Source organism: Eumetopias jubatus, unplaced genomic scaffold (genome assembly GCF_037043125.1).
Source record: "Eumetopias jubatus isolate StellerSeaLion01/CBP00866 unplaced genomic scaffold, mEumJub1_p1.0 scaffold_8, whole genome shotgun sequence".
Classification (NCBI taxonomy): domain Eukaryota; kingdom Metazoa; phylum Chordata; class Mammalia; order Carnivora; family Otariidae; genus Eumetopias; species Eumetopias jubatus.
In genome coordinates, this window is record NW_028274814.1 from 94977294 (window position 1) to 94996507 (window position 19214).

The 19214-nt window shown below is 42.5% G+C and overlaps 2 long non-coding RNA genes across 3 annotated transcripts in view; one reads left to right on the forward strand and one right to left on the reverse strand.

Annotated features, from left to right (window-relative positions):
* Positions 1–40: 40 nt before the first annotated feature.
* The window catches only part of LOC114214913 (uncharacterized), a 25735-nt gene continuing 6561 nt past the window's right edge, over positions 41–19214 (reverse strand). For both annotated transcript variants that reach the window (XR_003610508.2, XR_003610509.2), the window contains exons 2-3: positions 6491–6770; positions 41–945 (exon numbers count right to left, since the gene is read on the reverse strand). This is a non-coding gene — a long non-coding RNA (uncharacterized LOC114214913). The remainder of the gene's footprint in view (positions 946–6490; positions 6771–19214) is intronic.
* On the forward strand, positions 2809–12025 carry LOC148163787 (uncharacterized). The gene is made up of 3 exons (XR_015768724.1): positions 2809–5092; positions 6609–8727; positions 9332–12025. It is a non-coding gene; the product is annotated as an uncharacterized LOC148163787 (long non-coding RNA).

Sequence of the window (19214 nt, forward strand, 5' to 3'; positions counted from 1 at the left end):
TAGTTGTTAGGTGAATGAACGTACAGAATGGCCAAAGGTGAAAGTTGATTAAAAGAATGGAGACCAGTTTTATTAGATATATTCTGTTTTGCATTTCTATTTCCAAACTTGAACTGGGTTATACTTGCTAAGCTCAGGAATATAATGATAATTTCATTCACTCGGCAGAAGTTTACTGATCATATGTGCCAGACATTCTACGAGGCACTGTGCCAAAACAGCCCTGTATGCCCTATGATCTTAAACCTCTATCTAGTAGAAAAGATAGACATTAATTAAATAAAAACAAAGTGAGTTTATGATGACAATTTCAGATAAATGCTACAAACATAATTCTCTAGAGCATATAACGAGAATCTGGCCCAGAATTGGCTGTCGGTGAAGGTGTCCATGAAGAAAAGATGACTGAGCTGAGCTCTGATGGAATTATGGAAGTTAGATAAGTAAAGGGAGGGGGTCGCATTTTGGTGAAAAGGAATAGCACATGCAAAGGCCCGTTCGTTGGAGGAATTATGATGAGTGGAACTGCTAACAGGATGGAATAGAGAGGCTACATTTCAGGGAGGGGAGGTATGGTGCGGCATGAGAGGAAAGGAAGGCTGTCCTCGGACCATAGAACACCTTGCAGGCATGTTAGGAATCGAGTATGAGCAAGAGGGAGTGTTCTGAGTGTTGTCGCAGCCAACCCCTTTGTGTTGGAACTAATGAAGGAGAACCAGAGGGATGCTAGGAGACCATCTGGGAGACATTGTACCAAGATGTGATAGCTTGGGGGGCCGGTGGCAGTGGCGAGATGACAGACGTGGACAAATCCAGGAGAATTTAGTAGATGGCATCAACCCGGCTGGAGGTGGATTGGAAATGGAGGGCACGGGAGGAGGTGAAGTCAGGAATCACACTGGTTCCTGGGTCTGGTTGGTGTCGCTGAGAGAGAATGGTGCCATTCTGTGAGATAAGAAACACAAGATGAGATGCGGCATGGGAAGGAGGAAGATGATGAGTTAATACATAGCCATCTTGATTTTGAGGCATCTTTGAGACATCCAGTTAAAAAATGTTAATCAAATAATCAGATACACAGGTCTAGAAGTCAGGAAATGTTTTAGTTGGAGTGGAGATAGTACGTGGGGAGTTTACGGGGTGTGACCGATATGGATGAAAACACAGATCAGGATGGACTTGCCTAGGAGGCCCGTATAAAACAAGACCACCATTTGCAGCCGAGCCTTGAGGAATACATACCGGCATACACCGGTGGAGGAATATAGTTCTGAGAAGGAAGAAAAAAAGGTAGGAGGAAGCCGAGGGTAAGATAATGGGAGGGAGGGTGGACAGAGGTGACAGCACTGCTGAGAGGTTAAGGTAGATGTGTACAGAAAAATAACCATTGCGTTTTCTGGCAATTCACTGTTGACCTTAGTAAGGCTGTTTCTGCGGAGTGATGGTAGAAAATACAGATGAGAGAGGGCCAAGTCCGCGTGTGAGGAGATAGGGAATCCTCGAGTAGCGACAATTCCGTTGCTATTGCAGCATGCAATATTGAGTGCTGGTTGACATGAGCAGGGGGCTTTTTGTGTGTGAGTCTACGACTGACCATAATGGTAATTTATTATAAGTAAAATTGTAAAGCGCCAAATACCCTGTGTACCCCTGCAAGTAGTGCACACACTTCTTTTTGTAGCAGGGATGATCTGTTGTCCTGAAAAGGAGTTTCCTTTTTCGCTCCTGAAGGTATTTTTGAAATATGGGTTGCTATTAATAAGATCAACAGTTACTTTTACCAACTGCCAGCATGCTTTGGAAAAAAAAAAGTTCGCAAGCCCACTAAGGGATGATCAGTTATGCATTCCTGGTTTCTATTACTGCAAGATAACCCTGCCAAGAAAAAGACCAGTCTCAGTCTGGAGCTAGCGTGGCACAGTGGAACAGGTGAGCCTGGACATCAGGATCGTGGCTTCGGGTCCAGACTCCGCCATTACATAGACAGCCTTTGACTGTGGGCTATCTTGCTTGACTCTTGGTTCTCCGTTTCTTCATCTACAAAATGACGGCTTAGATCCAGATGATTTCCAAGGGACTCTTCATCTCCAAAATCCCCTGGTTCTGCTTTTTCAGATTGAAATTTCAACTTCTCATTTGCTTATGTTGAGAACAGATTTGATTAAACGAGAAAGGTTTTGTTTGACCCTTGTAAGAACTCTTCTTGTTCATGTGCATTTTTTTTACTGGTGGATTGTTTTTAGAGAGTATATGCAAGGTGCGCCTGGTGGCTCAGTCGGTTAAGCGTCTGCCTTCAGCTCAGGTCATGATCCCAGGGTCCTGGGATCGAGCCCCGCGTCGGGCTCCCTGCTCAACAGGAAGCCTGCTTCTCCCTCTCCCTCTGCCTGCCCCTCTCCCTACTTGTGCTCCCTCTCTCTCTCTCTCTGTCAAATAAATAAAATCTTTAAAAAAAAAAGTATATGCAAAACATTAAATGTAATTTATTTTCATATTTGTTATGTTAGAGGACATATCATTTCCTTTGATTTATCAAAATTGCTTCACACTTCATATGAAGTCCTTAGGAGGTAAATTATTGCCAACTCAGCAAATTATTTATGGCTGTTTGAGGGATTTTTTTGTATATGCAGTTTTTAATTTGGAAAACAGCACATCACCCAAACCATGGAAATTCACATTTTTTCTATTTAATTAAAAATTCTCATAAATACTATGTACTCCACAAGAACAAGCCTGCTTATTTATTTAACCAGCCAGGATTATGCCCTCTTTTTTTTTTTTTTTTTTTTTAAGGACTTTATTTTTTAGAGCAGCTTTAGGTTCATATGCATTTCTAAATGTTGAATTTTTATTACCCATAAAAATTCTTTTTTGTTTTGTTACTTTCTTTTTTTCTGAGAGACAGAGAGCAGGGGTTGGGGAGGAACAGAGGGAGAGGGAGAAAGAGAATCTTAAGCAGGTTCCATTCCCAGCATGGAGCCTGAATTTGGGGCTCGATCTCATGACCCTGAGATCATGATCTGAGACGAAATCAAGAGTCAGACATTTAAATGACTGAGCCACCCAGGTGCCCCAAAATTATTTTCTTTTACAGTCAAATGATGTGTATCAAACAAATGTTTTCAATTTCCATTTCCTGTTTGTTCTTACACTCCCCAAAGTCAGTCTCCTGTGTTCTCAATTCTCCTTCTCTCAATTTAAAATTAGTGGTGGCGGTTTGGTACAGGAGAGTGATGGGGAGAGGTCTTTCCAGGAGATAGGAGGCTCAGAATCGATTAGTCCGTTGAGATTTGGGGTCTCCAAAACTGGGATTTACTATGGGAACGATCAGACTCTCCAGGTCCTTCTCTGCCTGGAGTGTAGAAGAAAGACTAACCTCTTTGGACTAGAGTTCTTAGAGAGTCATGGAGTGGCTCGCTGACCATATTTGCCAGAATTAGAATGTTTTATACAATTTAACAAAAAGTTATACAGGGGAAAAAAAAAAAGACTGTGGAAACACGGTTGGTTTCCTAACCAAACACCCATTCCCATTCTTTGCTTCTACTCCAGAGGCTAGAAATGCTAAATTTTCTTTTCACCATGATGCCACATAGTTAGGGATAGTCGTGTACGATCTTGCCAGTGAAATGTGATTGGAGATCGCTGAGGATTTCTGGGGAATGTTTTGCTTTCCTGCTAAAAGGGGCGGATGTGGCAAGCACTGCCTTTTCCTGCCTTGAATGTAGCTGTGGATGTCTAGACTTGTACTAATTGGTAGAGGAGAGGTGAGGAGAACCTGATCTGAAAGTGCTGAGCTGCTAAAACAAGGCCATTAGGTACCTATTTCCAGGCTTCTTGCTCTAGATGAAAAGTAAACCCTTATTAGTTTAAGCCACTTTTAGTTGCTACTTGCTGCTGAAGGTATAACAATGAGAATTTGAGGGTGAAAAAGGGCAGGTATGGAGGACTTGCTCTGTTAGACTTTAAAACCCAGGAAGAAACAGGTGAATGTAGTTGGTTAAAGACAAAACTAGAGTAGTTGCTAGCCTGACTCCGGCCATCTTTGCAGTCCATAGAGCACCAAACCCCAGGGGCCAGGTGGATGGGAGGGGAGAAATTGTTTGGTGGACATGGGGACACATAGATGGAGTCCATACCTGAAGCTGTTGGTGCCTTGGGGTGAGTGAACCAGTTCTAACAGGAACAAACTTTCCAGTTAGGTGGGACGTGGTCTGCCTGGCCCTCCACTGTCTTCTTTTTGCTCCTCCATTTTGATCATCCCTCATTACCCAGTACTCCCCTTGCCCCAGCCCCAGCCTTATACTTACTCAGTAACTACCTCATTCCCAGTATTTCCCCCAATTCTTCAAGTTGAGTTGGTAGATCAAGAAAGCACTCTCACCAATGACTTAAAGGTTATGCATCCGTCTTGGAAGGTTCTACAGATACTCTATAAGAGGACCAAGGAAAAACTTTCTAGTAATGCTCCAAGACCTCCATAAAATCACAGGAGGATGCAGTTTCACTAGAGGGCTTCCCACTGCCCACACACATAGGACTGTGGATATTAGCGAGAGCCTGCGTGCTGGGAAGAAATGAAGTGATTGTCATGGAAAACTCTTCAGCCAAACACAGGACCATTTTTCTGAAATAAAGAATATGAGGATATCCAGTGCCTGTACTCAAATAGCATTCCTCACAGGGATGTCAAGCCTGTGAATCTCTCTTACCTCTGAAAAGCTCAATGCTGTTCTGAAACTCAGGAATTTTGCCGAGGAGACTATGGGCTACAACTTTTGTCCTCTCCTCCCCCAACACTGCACTGTGTGGCCCCACGGAAATATGACAGGGCCTGTCATCATGGGTACTCAAATGTCATCATGTTTGTCTCCATTCTAACCCAAACTTGGCCTCACCCTCTTTCCTGGTGGAAGATTCAAGTAGAGCTGTCTAAATTTCCCCTACTCTAAGGGGTCAGAGAAATCAAAGGAAGTCAAGATGCTCATCTGGAACCTGCTAGAAATGTTCGCTCAAAGAATGGCCGTTGCAGGGTTTACGAACTATGGGATTACGCACCTGATAACAGTTCTCTGGACTAGTGCCACTTAAGGTATGGACCAGTGTCAGTCCATGAACAGTTTCTTACCTGTTCAAACAAAGTACAGAAATTGAGAGTAAGTGTTGCAAAACTTTATTAGCACTTTGATATTACCATGACAGCCAGCCATTTGACTTTGTATTTTATAAAAGTATCAGTCTGCAATGGATTGAAAGTAAAAAACTGGTTTCCAAACAGTTGGAGGATTGCTTCTCCCCATCTGGGGAGAAAGTGCCAGAGTTTTGGCCACAAAGTGATTTGATTATGAGGAGCTTTGTGGTTCACTCAGACTGGCCTCTTGGTTACGTGGCTTAAAATGGGTCTTATGTTAGGGCCTTTGAATTCCCAGATCTCTCCGGCCCCCTAGAGCCGGGGAGTTTAGTGGAGGGACAAGAAGACCGTGGGGCAATAAGGTTGGGGCCTCTCATCTCTAAGTCATTTATCTGATGGCCTACTCAACATCTCCACTAGGAGGTCTAAGAGATCTCTCAAACTGAACTGCTCTTCCCCGACCCCAAACACCTTTGTCCACAACACTATCTTAGCATTTGCTCAGATGAAAAATCTTGAAGTTGTTATTGACATTTCTCTCTTTCTCACCTTCTTACCCACCCTGGCAGCCTGGTTGGCTCTGCCGTCCAAACAGCCAGAATCCAACCTCTTCCGCCCCATCTCCACTGCTACTGTGATGGTCTCCTCAAGGATCTCCCCACTTTGACCTGAAACGTCCACAGTTCACCGTGCAGCAGCTAGATTGGCCTGCCTGTCATGCCTCTGCTTGAAGTCGCATAATGGCACCCCGCCGTACTGCGAGTCAAATCCTCCCAGCAGCCTCAGGCCGTGCAGTACAGGAGCTCTTTTCTCACCCTCCCCCAGCTCCTCTGCCTCTGCCACCAGGACTTCATGCTGTCGCTGCACACTCCACCCACACTCCCACCTCGGGGGGTTTGCTCAGGCTCTTCGGGGAAAGCTCTTTCCCATTGTCCGTGTGGCTGGCTCTCTCTCCATTCTAGACTGCCCTCAAAACCTCACATTTTCAGTGAGGCTTATCCCGATCTTATTACTGCAGCGTACCTCACCTTCTCCCCGGCACTCTGAAATCTCCTGCCCCTGCCCCACTTTTTCTTTATTCCATAGAACGTGTATCTTTATATTGTACCATTTTCATGTGCTCATACATTGTTTACTCTCGCCCCCTGCCACCAGGATGTAAGCTTCACAGAGATAGGGATCTGTTTTACTGACTGCCACGAATAGAGCCAGGCACTTAATAAATGCATCTCCTTATAGCAGCTCTTACTAATTCCCTTGAAGAATCCCCCAGAACCTCACTGTCGCCTTAGAGAAGGGAAGGCAGAGGGAGAGTGGGAGGAATAAGAGAGCTGTTGGTAAAATTCAGGGCTGAATTACCTACTAAAAACTGCGAGAGCGTCTCGTGCCCCGGCATTGCCCTCCTTGTCTCCCCGTCTTTCATTCTGTCTTCCTTCCTTTCATTCTGTCTTCCTTCCTTCCATTCTGGATGCGCCAGAAACAGGTGGCACGTGAAGGATCGGAACCTATCCGCTGACAGATGTAGATTTCAAGGTGCAGTTATTGGACCCGGTGACCTTGTGGCTTCACGGAGGCTCTGGATGGCAGTACAGGTAGGACGAGAAGGTGTAGGACCACAGTCTTTGTCCAAGACGCGTGCCTGGATCCAGAAAGGATGTAAGCAAGCACCACATGAGAAGGAGAACGGCTCAGGGGCAGGGAATTGATGAAGCTGTTGGCGGAACTTCTCAGGAAAGTTAAAAGAATAAAAAAATAAATGTGATTAATAAATAAATATGGGTTGCCACTAAGCATAAAGGGCGTGAGCAAGGGAGACGTTTTGGGCCACTTCTTTGGCCCCAGCTTCTATCTTTTAAGTTTATTTTTTAAGTAATCTCTACACTCAGTGTGGGGCTCAAACTCAAGACCCTGAGATCAAGAGTCACATGTTTTCTTCTGGCTGAGCCAGTCAGGCGCCCCAAATTTCTGTCATTTCTAATATTATTCCTAAGGCAGGACATCTGGGTTATCCTAGATGAGTTACTCTTTTTCTTTACATTAGTTCTAAATTGTGTTTTAAAACCTTCTCAATGTGCAATTTCTAAAGTCACACTTCTTGTTAAAAATTTCCAAGTTTCTATATGCTCTTCTGACAGCTTTGCTTATTTTTGGGTTGGAGAACTTTTTCCATCAGACCTAAGATTGAAGGAATGCAGTATGCTGCCCTCAGCCTCTGAAAAGGAGGCTTGTCTTCTCCAGCATTTACGTCTTCAAGCACTGGTTCAGAGGGAACAGACCCAGACTCTGGGCCAACACGGAATAGAATGCACAGTCAGGACACAGCGGGGAGAAAGCCGGGAAGCCTTGTTTAAACTGTGGTTGTGGCGAAAATCTTTGGGGGAAGAGAAATTCAAGAGGAGTTTATTAAGAGCATTATTTTAAAAGTGTAAGATTTGTGACTGCAATATATAAACTTAAGTGACTTTGGGAATGAACGATGTATATGGCACAAGGGTGAAAAGTGAACCATCATTCTCATTGTAAACCTGACAGAGTATTTGTAATCAGGGGTATCTATGATACTGTCGCTTGCCAATTAACTCTGAATGTTCTCATGGTGAAAATTCTCTGGACGAGCAAGGATTCTCTATAAAAGGAAAAAAGCAAGATCCTTAAAGTATCAGTATAAGTCGAATCGCCTTTTGCTGAAAAAAAAAAAAACGATTATGGTTCCAGTTATAGAGAATCGTTTCTCCATTTTGGCTTAGAGCCGTTAACCACTCTGCTTTGCTAATAATCAACAATAGTGGTTCGCAGAGATGTTACTTTAATTAATGCGTTTCCTAAACGGTTTCCTTTTGACCTCTTTTTTCTCCTCCTAGCCCCTTGCTTCAAATATGAAGCAAATCTCCATCCTGACCTCAACTCTTTATTCTCTTAGAAGCTTCCAGAGAGCAGAAAACGTGTCTGTTGCCAGTGGGTAAAATAGTGCTGGTCACCTATTAGACGCAATCAGCCCTAAGTGGTCAGCTCTCAAAACCGCATCTTTCCTTCTGTGCTCCTGCCTATAGTTCGTCACCGTTCTTTCAAGAAACAATGGCGTCCCATGAAAACTGCAGTTCACACCTCGACGAGGGGAGAGCTCTTCCTTGAGGTCCCCGCGTGCATACGTCAGGGCCCAGCCCCAGTGCTCTGTGTACTTTGTATCACCCAGGCTCCTGAAAAGTCCTGTATTCAAGGGTCCAGACTACATAATATGAATCATTGTGACTGTTCTTCAAGGACTTTGTTAAGCGACTCTTAAGTGAAACTGGCTTTTGTTGTTTCATGCGAGGGCATGGTGGTGAAGAATAATGCGGTGACGGCCGGTACAGCCGGTGCCACGAGTTTGGCCCACCCTTGTCTTCGCACCGTCAGTTGGTCCACACATGTCAGTGCAAAGCCAATCAAGTCTTAGTATTATTATGAAGAGTTTTACCCTCACAAGACCCTTGCAAGAGGTTCGCTCGAAGCTTGGTGACTCGCTGCCCTAGGCTTTCGGGATGTCATGGCCGCTGCCCCTGTGGAGCTTGCGTTCCAGTGACGGAAGACGCCCAACAAGGGGAGAAGTAAACAAGGTAATTTCAGAGCGTGATCAATTCCGTGAAGAGAATAAATACAGGGAACGGGACAGACAGTAGCTAAGGATGGAGGAGGGGCTGCTTTGGAAGAGGCCTCTCTGAAGAGATGATCTCTGACCCAAGAACTCAAGGGTGGAAGGGGGTCTGCCATGCCGAAGACTGGGGAAGAGGTTTCTGGAGAGGTGATATAGCAAGGGCCAAAGCCCCAAGGCAGGAAATAGCTTGGCATTTAAGGAAGAGGGGCCCTTGGGTGGTGCAGTTAAGCATCCGACTCTTGGTTTCACTTCAGGTCATGATCTCAGAGTCTTGAGATCAAGCCCCATGTTGGGCTCTGAGCTCAGCAGGGAATCAGCTGAAGTTTCTCTCTCCCTCCCTGTGCTTCCACTCTCTCTCTTTCTCTCTCTAAAATAAGTAAATAAATCTTAAAAAAAAAAAAGGCAAGACAAGAAAGAGATTAGTCTGTTCTGGATAATGGCAGTATTTTTTATGACCCCTGTGGTTCCTTCAAGGGGGATTCCATATTCTTATCATTAAAAATTATAATAGTATATGTACTAACTTGTTTAATCCTTCTAACAATCTTGTTATCCCCATTTTACAGATGAGGAAACCGAGGCATGCTGAGACTAGGAAAGTGGTGACAGAGCTAGAACACCAGGAGGTTTGGCCACAGAACCTCTAATCTTTAGAGCCTCTTCTTGAGAAGACAATCACTCAATAGAGAAAAACTTCCTTGTTAGTGCATAAAAAAGCTTTTCTTTCTTTCTTCCTCTTTCTTTTCTTTCTTTCTTTTTTTTTTCTTTTTGGTATATAATGTATAGAATTTATCCCTCCTACTTGGGGTCTGGAGAACCAGAAGCTGTCAGAGCCACTGACACATCACATCTGTCACTTGAGGAAAGAACAGTAGCTCAATGGAAAGGAGTTTCTCTGAATAATTCCCCTGAAAAGTTTCTCTCTCAACTTGAGCAGTCACAGATGCATTGAGTCTTTATGAAGCTTTTGTCTTATTCTAAACGAGATATAAAGAGCAATGAGCTGTGAAGCCGAATGATCCACTCTGACAGGTTCTCTATCTCTGCGACCCAGGTTGGTTGGAGGGATTTGTCTAACTTCTGCATGGTCCTGTCAGGAGGTCACAAAAGTCAAATGCCCTACTGCCAAACCTATGCAGATTCCCTCTCTAGGAGGGAAGGGAAGGGGACCTCACTGTCAGCTTGGGTAGGAAAGGACAGCCTTACCCCAAACAAGGGCAGTGAGACCACCCATGTCACATTCTTGAGATGTTTGCGCTGACCCAGCAGCATCTCTTTAATCTTCTTTATGGAATCTTCTCTGCTTTGCTTCATCTCAGCCCACCCCCCTACCCCCCCAACTCCCCTCAGCTCCAATCCACAGGCATTGGGTGAAGCTGCAAACCTAACTCAAAAAGTCAGATTTAGGGGCGCCTGGGTGGCTCAGTCGTTAAGCGTCTGCCTTCGGCTCAGGTCTGGTCCCAGGGTCCTGGGATCTAGCCCCGCATCAGGCTCCCTCCTCTGTGGGAAGCCTGCTTCTCCCTCTCCCACTCCCCCTGCTTGTGTTCCCTCTCTCGCTGTGTCTCTCTCTGTCAAATAAATAAAATCTTTAAAAAAAAAAAAAGTCAGATTTACTCCCTGGTTATAGGCACTCTGTCATCTGGCCTGCAACAGAACCACATTCCTTACTGGGAGACCAACCCCAGTCCACCAGGCTTTTGTTGTCTACATCTCAGCCCTAATAGTAGACTCTGGCTTCTGTTCACCCAGGATCCTGCTCGGAGCTTCTGGAAATTACGTGGTTAAATCGAGGCCTGGACCTGTGTCAGGAACTCTCTCCTGGCAATAAAATAAACACAGAATATGCTGATCAATTTTCTACCTCTGACTTTTGTAACACGTAACAGACTATAAGCTTCACAAGGGTAGAGTCTTGTCTGTTTCTGCTCATCTTTGTACCCCCAACACTGGCACAATGCCTGGCACACTGTGTGTGTTCAGTGATGATCTGTTGAATGATTGAATGATTACATGAGTGGTTTAATTGGACACATGGAAATAGACAAGTGAGTGTAGCGAGAAATGTATTCATTCACTTGGTCTTTTCTTCATGGTTCCACAAATATGTATTGAGCACTGACTATGACAGACATGCTGTTAGATGCTAAGAATACAAAATCCCTGGTGAAGCAATCTAACCAAGGGGACTTTCCCAATAACGTAGTCTCAAAGAAATAGTCCTTTATTCAATTGGCAGCATGAGTTAAGAGTCTTCTGCATGTAGTACTCTGTACTAACCCAGAAAAATGGAAGTAAATGGAAGACATTTCCTTTCATCACAGAGCCTTCAATCTAAAGGCCAGAGAACATGGCCGTATGCAAAATACTAAAAGGTTATGCAATGACACATATAGGAACAAGAATTTTCTTGTTAATATATCACCTATTGTACCAAATGTACTGCAGCCTTATGAGTAATTGAGCGATTATTAGTTTTGGTGTCTCCGTCAGAGTTTCCATCTGGCTGTAGAGCTGTCCCCACCCTCTGCTTGTGGAACTCCCCTTCATGCAGATCTCAGGGAGTCTGTATCTACTTCTCTGTCCAGATGCCCCTATTAGTCTCTCTTTTAAGAACCCAGTTCTCTTCCTTCTAAAGCTTCATCCCAATTTGCAATTAGATATTTGTTTGTAGTCTTTCTCTTTTACCACACTGCAAGCTCCCAAAACGCAAGGACTTTTTATTTTTTAATACTTTTTATTTTTTTAAGATTTTATTTATTTATTTGAGAGAGCAAGAGCAAGGGGAGGGGCAGAGGGACCAGGAGAGGGAGAGGCAGGCTCCCCACTGAGCAGGGAGCCCAACATGGGGCTCAGTGCCAGGACCCTGGGATCATGACCTGAGCCGAAGGCAGACTCTTAACGGACTGAGCCACCCAGGCGCCCCAGGACTTTTTATTTTGATCAGATGATCTTTCAAATGCCTTGCATTGTGCCAATACATATTTGTTAAATATATGAATTAAGGATCACAGCCAAATTCCTGCTTAAAATATTTGGTACCTAGCAGATAGGATTGCAGTGATAATTGAAGAAGCTCATGACTTGATTGGTCACAATCAAGGATTGTGATTTCTCTCTTTATGTTGAGCTAAATGACTGTTTTCACCCATGCTGGGCAACATTCTGGTCTAGATTCTAGTTTACTTTTTTTTTAACTTTATTTTTATTTATTTTTTTAAGATTTTATTTATTTATTTATTTGAGAGAGAGAGAATGAGAGAGAGAGAGAGCACATGAGAGGGGGGAGGGTCAGAGGGAGAAGTAGACTCCCTGCTGAGCAGGGAGCCCGATGTGGGACTCGATCCAGGGACTCCAGGATCATGACCTGAGCTAAAGGCAGTCGCTTAACCAACTGAGCCACCCAGGTGCCCTTTTAACTTTATTTTTAATCATGATAAAGACTCTACCTTTTAAAAAAACGGTACTTAAATTTCAAGTGATTTATTTGCACAATTTATATAATATTGTTTTTACTGAAATTTTAGAAATACATGTTTTAAGCAGCCGCTGATTTAGAAAAAACATATCAGAAATCAAGTAAATTGGTACTCTGGTAAATATGTATCCATTAATCTATCTTTCGTTTTCACTCGCTTTTATTTTTTATCTTTTATTTTTATGGAGATATAGTTTATCAATTATGGGGCAACTCTGTATAACATTATGCAGGTGTAAGCTATACAGACGTATGGCTTTGATACACTTATGTGTTGTGGTATGATTACCCCCGTAGCCTTAACTAATGCCTCCATCACCTTGCATAATTTTCTTTTTTTTTTGTGGTGAGAACATTTAAGATCTAGTCTCTTAGCAACTTTGATGTATATAATACAGTATTGTCAACAATAAATACAATGCGGTGCAGTTGATCCACAAAACTTATTCATCTTCTGACTGCAAGTTTTCACCCTTTGACCAACATCTCTCCAATTCCCCCACCCCTCAGCCTTACTTTTAAAAACAGACAAGCATTTATTTTTTAAAGATTTTATTTATTTGAGAGAGAAAGAGAAAGAGCAGAGGGGAGGAGCAGAGGGAGAGGGACAAGCAGACTCTGCACTGAGCACAGAGCCTGATGTGGGGCTTGATCCCAGGACCCTGAGATCATGACTTGAGCTGAAATCAAGAGTCAGCCACTCAAGTGACTGAGCCACTCAGGTGCCCCAACAATAGTTTATTTTTTAAAAATTATTCTTGGGGCCTGGCTGGCTCAGTCAGTAGAACATGCAACTCTTGATCCTGGGATTGTGAGTTCAAGCCCCACGTTGGGTGTAGAGTTTATTTAAAAAAAACAAAACAGGGCGCCTGGCTGGTTCAGATGGTTAAGCGTCTGCCTTCAGTTCAGGTCATGATCCCAGGGTCCTGGGATCGAGTCCCACATCGGGCTCCCTGCTCCTTGGGAGCCTGCTTCTCCCTCTGCTTCTCTCTCTCTCCCTCTGTCTGTCATGAATAAATAAATAAAATCTTTAAAAAAATAAAAAAAAAACAAATTATTGATTTTGTTCCTTTTTTATGTGGTATATTTGGGTTTATAACTTTAAAGTGCTGACACGTTTTTAAAGATGTATTTATTTATGAGAGAGGCAGGGAAGGAGCAGAGGGAAAGAGAAACTCAAGCCGACTCCCAGCTGAGCGTGGAGCCCTATGCGGGGCTCCATCTCAGGACCCCGGAAATTACTACCTGAGCCCAAACCAAGAGTCAGACACTTAACCGGATGCACCACCCAGGTGCTCCAAAAGTGCTGAAGTGATGAGGGCTGAAACATTTAGCCTTACCCAGATTTTTTTTTTAAAGATTTTTATTTATTTATTTGAGAGAGCGAGAATGAGAGAGAGAGAGCACATGAGAGGGGGGAGGGTCAGAGGGAGAAGCAGACTCCCTGCTGAGAAGGGAGCCCAAATGTGGGACTCGATCCCGGGACTCCAGGACCATGACCTGAGCCAAAGGCAGTCGCTTAACCAACTGAGCCACCCAGGCGCCCTAGCCTTACCCAGATTTTTAATACTAACCACACTGCCTCTAAGTTTGAAAAACAAAATCACAGATTGTGGCATTTTCTGACCGTTAGAGGGAGCCACTACTTTCTAAATCTTAAACTATAGAGAAACTTCCTCTTCTGTCATCTTAAAACCAAGCCCTTTTGAAAGTATTTAAATTAAAATTTTAGCTCAGTAAATTCCCTTAAATAGAAAAAGATCCTAAGAGATAGAAAGAAATAAAATAGGTAGTCAATTGATTTACATTTAACATTCAGAAATGCTGCTTATTAGAATTTGAATTCATTTCCAGATTTTTCAGAGGTTTGAAGGGCCCCGCTGGGTTTATTAACAACACAATAGTCAGTTAGAAAACCAGAGAGGGAACTGCTTAAAAGGAAAGAGTGACTAATGGGGTCAGAGCCCTAAAATCCTGGTGACTTAGCAAATTGCAACACAAGGATTTTTTCCCCTAAAAAATAGGGAGGGGCGGTGCACCTGGGTGGCTCAGACGGTTAAGCAGCTGCCTTTGGCTTGGGTCATAATTTCAGGGTCCTGGGATCGAGCCCCAAGTCCCTCTCTCTCTGCCACTCCCCTGCTTGTGCTCTCTCTCTCTCTCTCTCAAATAAATAAAATCTTAAAAAAGAAAAAAAATCTGTGCTGATTTCTCATGTTGGTCCCCGTCATTACTTCTCAGCCTATAATTGTGCTCACTCCTTCATTTCCTCCTTTAAAGATGAAGCTGCGGTTGCTAAATGTTTGAATCAAAAGATAGAGCCTGTGGTGTTAGAAATCTGGGCCTTCTCACTCCTCTGTGGTTGTTTTTTTTTGTTTTTTTTCCTCGCTCTTGTTCTTTTTGTCTTCCTTTCCTATCATAGTATGGGTTTTTCTTAACCCTCTCCCCCACCCTTTTTTCCTTCTATCACTTCTACCTTACACCCACCCGTTAAAGCACTGCAGAGCACTTCTGCAAGTCAGGAATGTTAGTACAAACAAACAAGGCCCCAGTGGTCACTGCAAATATAATGTGAAGCGAATTCCTTTTTTAAATAAATGTAACATACAAGTTGTTCTAACTCACTAAAATAGATATGAGATGAAAATGGAAATTCTTAATATATAAAATTGGCAAACATTCAATTTGAATTTTCATAGAGACCTATAAATCCACGTCTTTCTAAATTTAGTGTAGCCAAGGGATATGGGGAAACAAGTACTCTCTTCTATCGATTGCAAGACTGTAAATTGGCATAGCCTTTCTTTGACCCAGAGAATCTATGTGATCCCAAGGAAGGAGGAGTTGATCCCAAGGAAGCAAAGATGTGCATAAGGATTTTTGTCCAGGGAAGTTTATCATGACCCTATTGTTAATAGCAAAAAAATTGGAAAGCACCTAAATGTCTAACAGTTCTTGGTCTGCTGATCTGTGTGATTCCCCAATCTTCTGGAAAGACCTAGAGTTTTTACTTTGTACTTGATACCTGACCCTTGGTTGAATGGGTAAGGACCCTGGAGGTCCGTGGACCTGTCTGGTTTTCTCTCATTTCTGAGTACAAACAGCTTAGTTTCACCACCGTTTTTAATCTGCTGCTTAGAACTTCCAACTACTTGCAATTAGAACCCCCTCTACCAGACTGGAGTCTGGTTAAATATGATAACTATGGTCTTTAAAAAAAATTATTATTATTGTATTCCCCAGAGCTTAGCATCATGATTAATAAGTTCTTAGCAAATTCTTATTGAATGACTGAATAAATGAATGAGGTATTTGTGATCTGCCTGAATGTGATTGGCTCTACTTCATGCTGTAGGTCTGTATCCCTCTGCAGAAAGAAATCATTTACACAGTAATACAAGTCGGGCAGGGGGCAGTGACTATGATTCATAGCATTTAAAATGTTAACCTAACAAAACAACAGTGATGGTTTGGTGATCCAACCATTCAACAAATAGGCTGAATACCTTCTATGTACCGGGCACTATACAGCAGTAGAGATAAAACCACAGCATTAGAAATTCAGAAAATTATCTGGTTTGAGTTGTTTAAAGTCTCTTAAGGGACTGATGTGTAAGAGTATCAATGTCTCAATTCAGAAAAGTAGATATACCTGAAATACTCATTTCCTCTCTGTGGGCATCCCCTCCTTTTATGTCAAGGTACCTGTGAAACTAGATAGACTATCAGAAAAATTTTTAATTGGCATATCATCAGAAGTAAAGGAGTAGACTAATGTAGAAAGCTATTTCTTTTAAGCCATGGAAAGACCCAGAAAATTTTATGTTTTTCTCTAATGAATTATTTCCATGCCAGACAATCATGATCAAATTCTTACTATTTAATTCAATTTTTTACATAATTCCTGTATATAAATATAGCAGTCCTTTACTATATATTAATTTCAGAAGTCTCTAAGATAACTAAGTTACAGTTTTCATTTGAAGGACACATCCTGCTCACTTAGATAAGTCTGGGGTATTTGCCTAATTTCAGCCGCCTGTGTGTAAGCCTTTACTTAGTTAGCGTGGGTTATTCCTGTAGATGGCTAGTTCATCCAAGTTAGGGTGATATGTACAATAAAATTGGAATCTCCTCTCATTGGGGGAGCTATTAAAATTTAGTAAATGGCATTGGGACTGCTGATCATTTGTTTGGATAAAAATAAAGTTATATTCTCTACCTAATAACCATTCACAAAAATATATTCTGGAGGGATTAAAGACCCAAACAAAGAAGAAAACTCTACATATATCGGAATAGACTATAGGAGAGTATGTTTATGACTTTGGGAAACTAGAAGTCATTCTAAACCAGAACCTAAATGCAAAATATGTAAAGGAATAGACTGATAAGTTTGACTCCACAAAAACTGATCAGTGCGAGGAGCCTGTCAAAGTTGTCTGCTACAAAAGGCGTCATCAGCGAAGTTACGAGACTGATAAGTGTAAATAACACCTACAACATGTTTAGGCAAAGTCAAAAAACACGTGACAGATTAGGAGATAGTATTTACCATATGTATAGCACAAAACAGGTTAGCATTTAGATCTATAAAGCACTCCTACAAAAAGGGAAAACTCAGACCAATGGGAATATGGAAACAAATAATAGGACAAGTTATTTATAGAAAAATAAATATAATTAGCCAATGAACACATGAATAGAAGCTGAACCTCACCAATTATCAAGAAAAAATTTTATATTTAGAACATTGGGTTAACAATTTTCAATCATTATATGCGCAAAAATTAAACACTAGTAAAATGTCTTGATGTGGGTGTGGGAAAGCATACACGCACATTGCTAATGGGAATATAAAATTGATACAGTCATGTAGAGGGGCAGTTAGGCAACACCGAGTAACAAAAATATCTATGCCATGAGCCAGCAATTCCAGCTACTGGTATCTGCTTTAGAAAAACACCGGCCCTTTGCATAAGAAAACATGTACAAACATGCCCATTGCAGCCTTCCTCATAGGGAAAAACTGGAAACACTGACTATGAATAGAACAATGGCTAACAAAGTGTACATTTAAACTACGTAATCAGGGTAGGAGGCCATTATGAGAATCCTATTGCAGTTGGTGCAGATCTGGATGGCTCTCCACCATGTCCAACTGGATAGAAAAGCAAGTTACGGATGTATTGTTGATGCCATTTTATACAAAAAGAAAATAAATGACACCACGGAATGAAATTACAGATTGCCTAAGGAACACATGTAGCGGTGTGTAAATATATGAAAGAAGGACTGAGAGAACACAAACTTAATTGATAAGCCTGGTTGCCTCTGGGACGATGAGGGACAGAGATGGGGCGGGCTGGAAGGGGATTTGTCCTTGTCCCCTTTTTAAAAGAATTTATGTGTTATTTATGTATTTCAATTTTATTTTAAAAAATTAAGTCGGTTTTATGGTGAATAACTGCTGAAGATGAAACATGTATGGTCCCTTTAAACATAGATAGATGCATAAAATATCAAAATTTAAATATGTATACATTTATACATAGAAATTTATTTTTAAATTTTTTTATGTTTAACTTTTTTTTTAAAGATTTTATTTATTTATTTGTCAGAGAGAGAGAGCGCACAAGCAGAGAAAGCAGAAGGCAGAGGGAGAATCAGGCTCCCCGCTGAGCAAGGAGCCCGATGTGGGACTCGATCCCAGGACCCTGGGATCATGACCTGAGCCGAAGGCAGATGCTTAACCTGACTGAGCCACCCAGGCGTCCCTATGTTTAACTTTTTTTTTTTTAAAGATTTTATTTATTTATTTGAGAGAGAGAGAGAGAGAAACAGCATGAGAGGGGAGAAGGTCAGAGGGAGAAGCAGGCTCCCCGCTGAGCCGGGAGCCCGATGCGGGACTCGATCCCGGGACTCCGGGATCATGACCTGAGCCGAAGGCAGTCGCTTAACCAACTGAGCCACCCAGGCGCCCCCCTATGTTTAACTTTTAAAAAAATAGATTTTATTTATTTATTTGAGAGAGAGAGCACGAGCGAGAGAAAGCACCGGGGGTGGGGTGGGGGGGGCAGAGAGGGAGAAGCCGACACTGAGCAGGGAGCCCGACTTCGGGCTCAAACTCAGGACCCTGAGATCATGACCTGAGTCAAAGGCAGACGCTTGACCCAGTGAGCCACCCAGGCGCCCCTATAAATAGATATTTAAATTTAAACACACATGTATATGCATATATAGCCTAATTGAAATCAAGAGAGATTTTCTTTTGTATCAGCAATAAAAAGGGAGCTCCCAAATCTAAGCAGTAAGTGCTAGAGCCAAGGGGTTCACAGAGCAAGGGAATGGGATTAGATTTTATTAGTGGGGACTGGGATTTAACCTCTAGGTAGCAGCGTCAGAAGCTAACAAAATGTGGAGGAACCTGGTAGACAAAGGACATCAGGCTGGAAAGCAGAGTATGCCTGCAGGGTTGACAAAGCACAAACAGCACATGGCCAGGAGCACCCCTCCCCCCCATACTAAAATACCAATTTAGAAAAGCAGAGAGTGAGGGAAATCTAAAAAACTGAACATTTCTTTCCCTTTCTTTTCCTTTCTATTCATCTTTTTTCTTTTTAAGATTTTATTTATTTATTTATTTATTATTTATTTATTTGAGAGAGAGCGCAAGCAGGGGGAGGGGCAGAGGGAGTTGGAGAAGCAGGCTCCCTGCTGAGATGTGGGCCTCAATCCCAGGACCCTGAGATCATGACCTGAGCAGAAGGCAGATGCTTAACCAACTGAGCCACCCAGGGGCCCCTCTATCTATGTGGTTTTTTTTTAAGATTTTATTTTTAAGTAATCTCTGCATCCAATGTGGGGCTTGAACTTACAACCCCAAGATCAAGAGTCGTATGCTCCATCAGCAGAGCCAGCCAGGCACCCTTATCCATCTATTTTTTTAAAACCAGAATACTTATTGCATGACTACC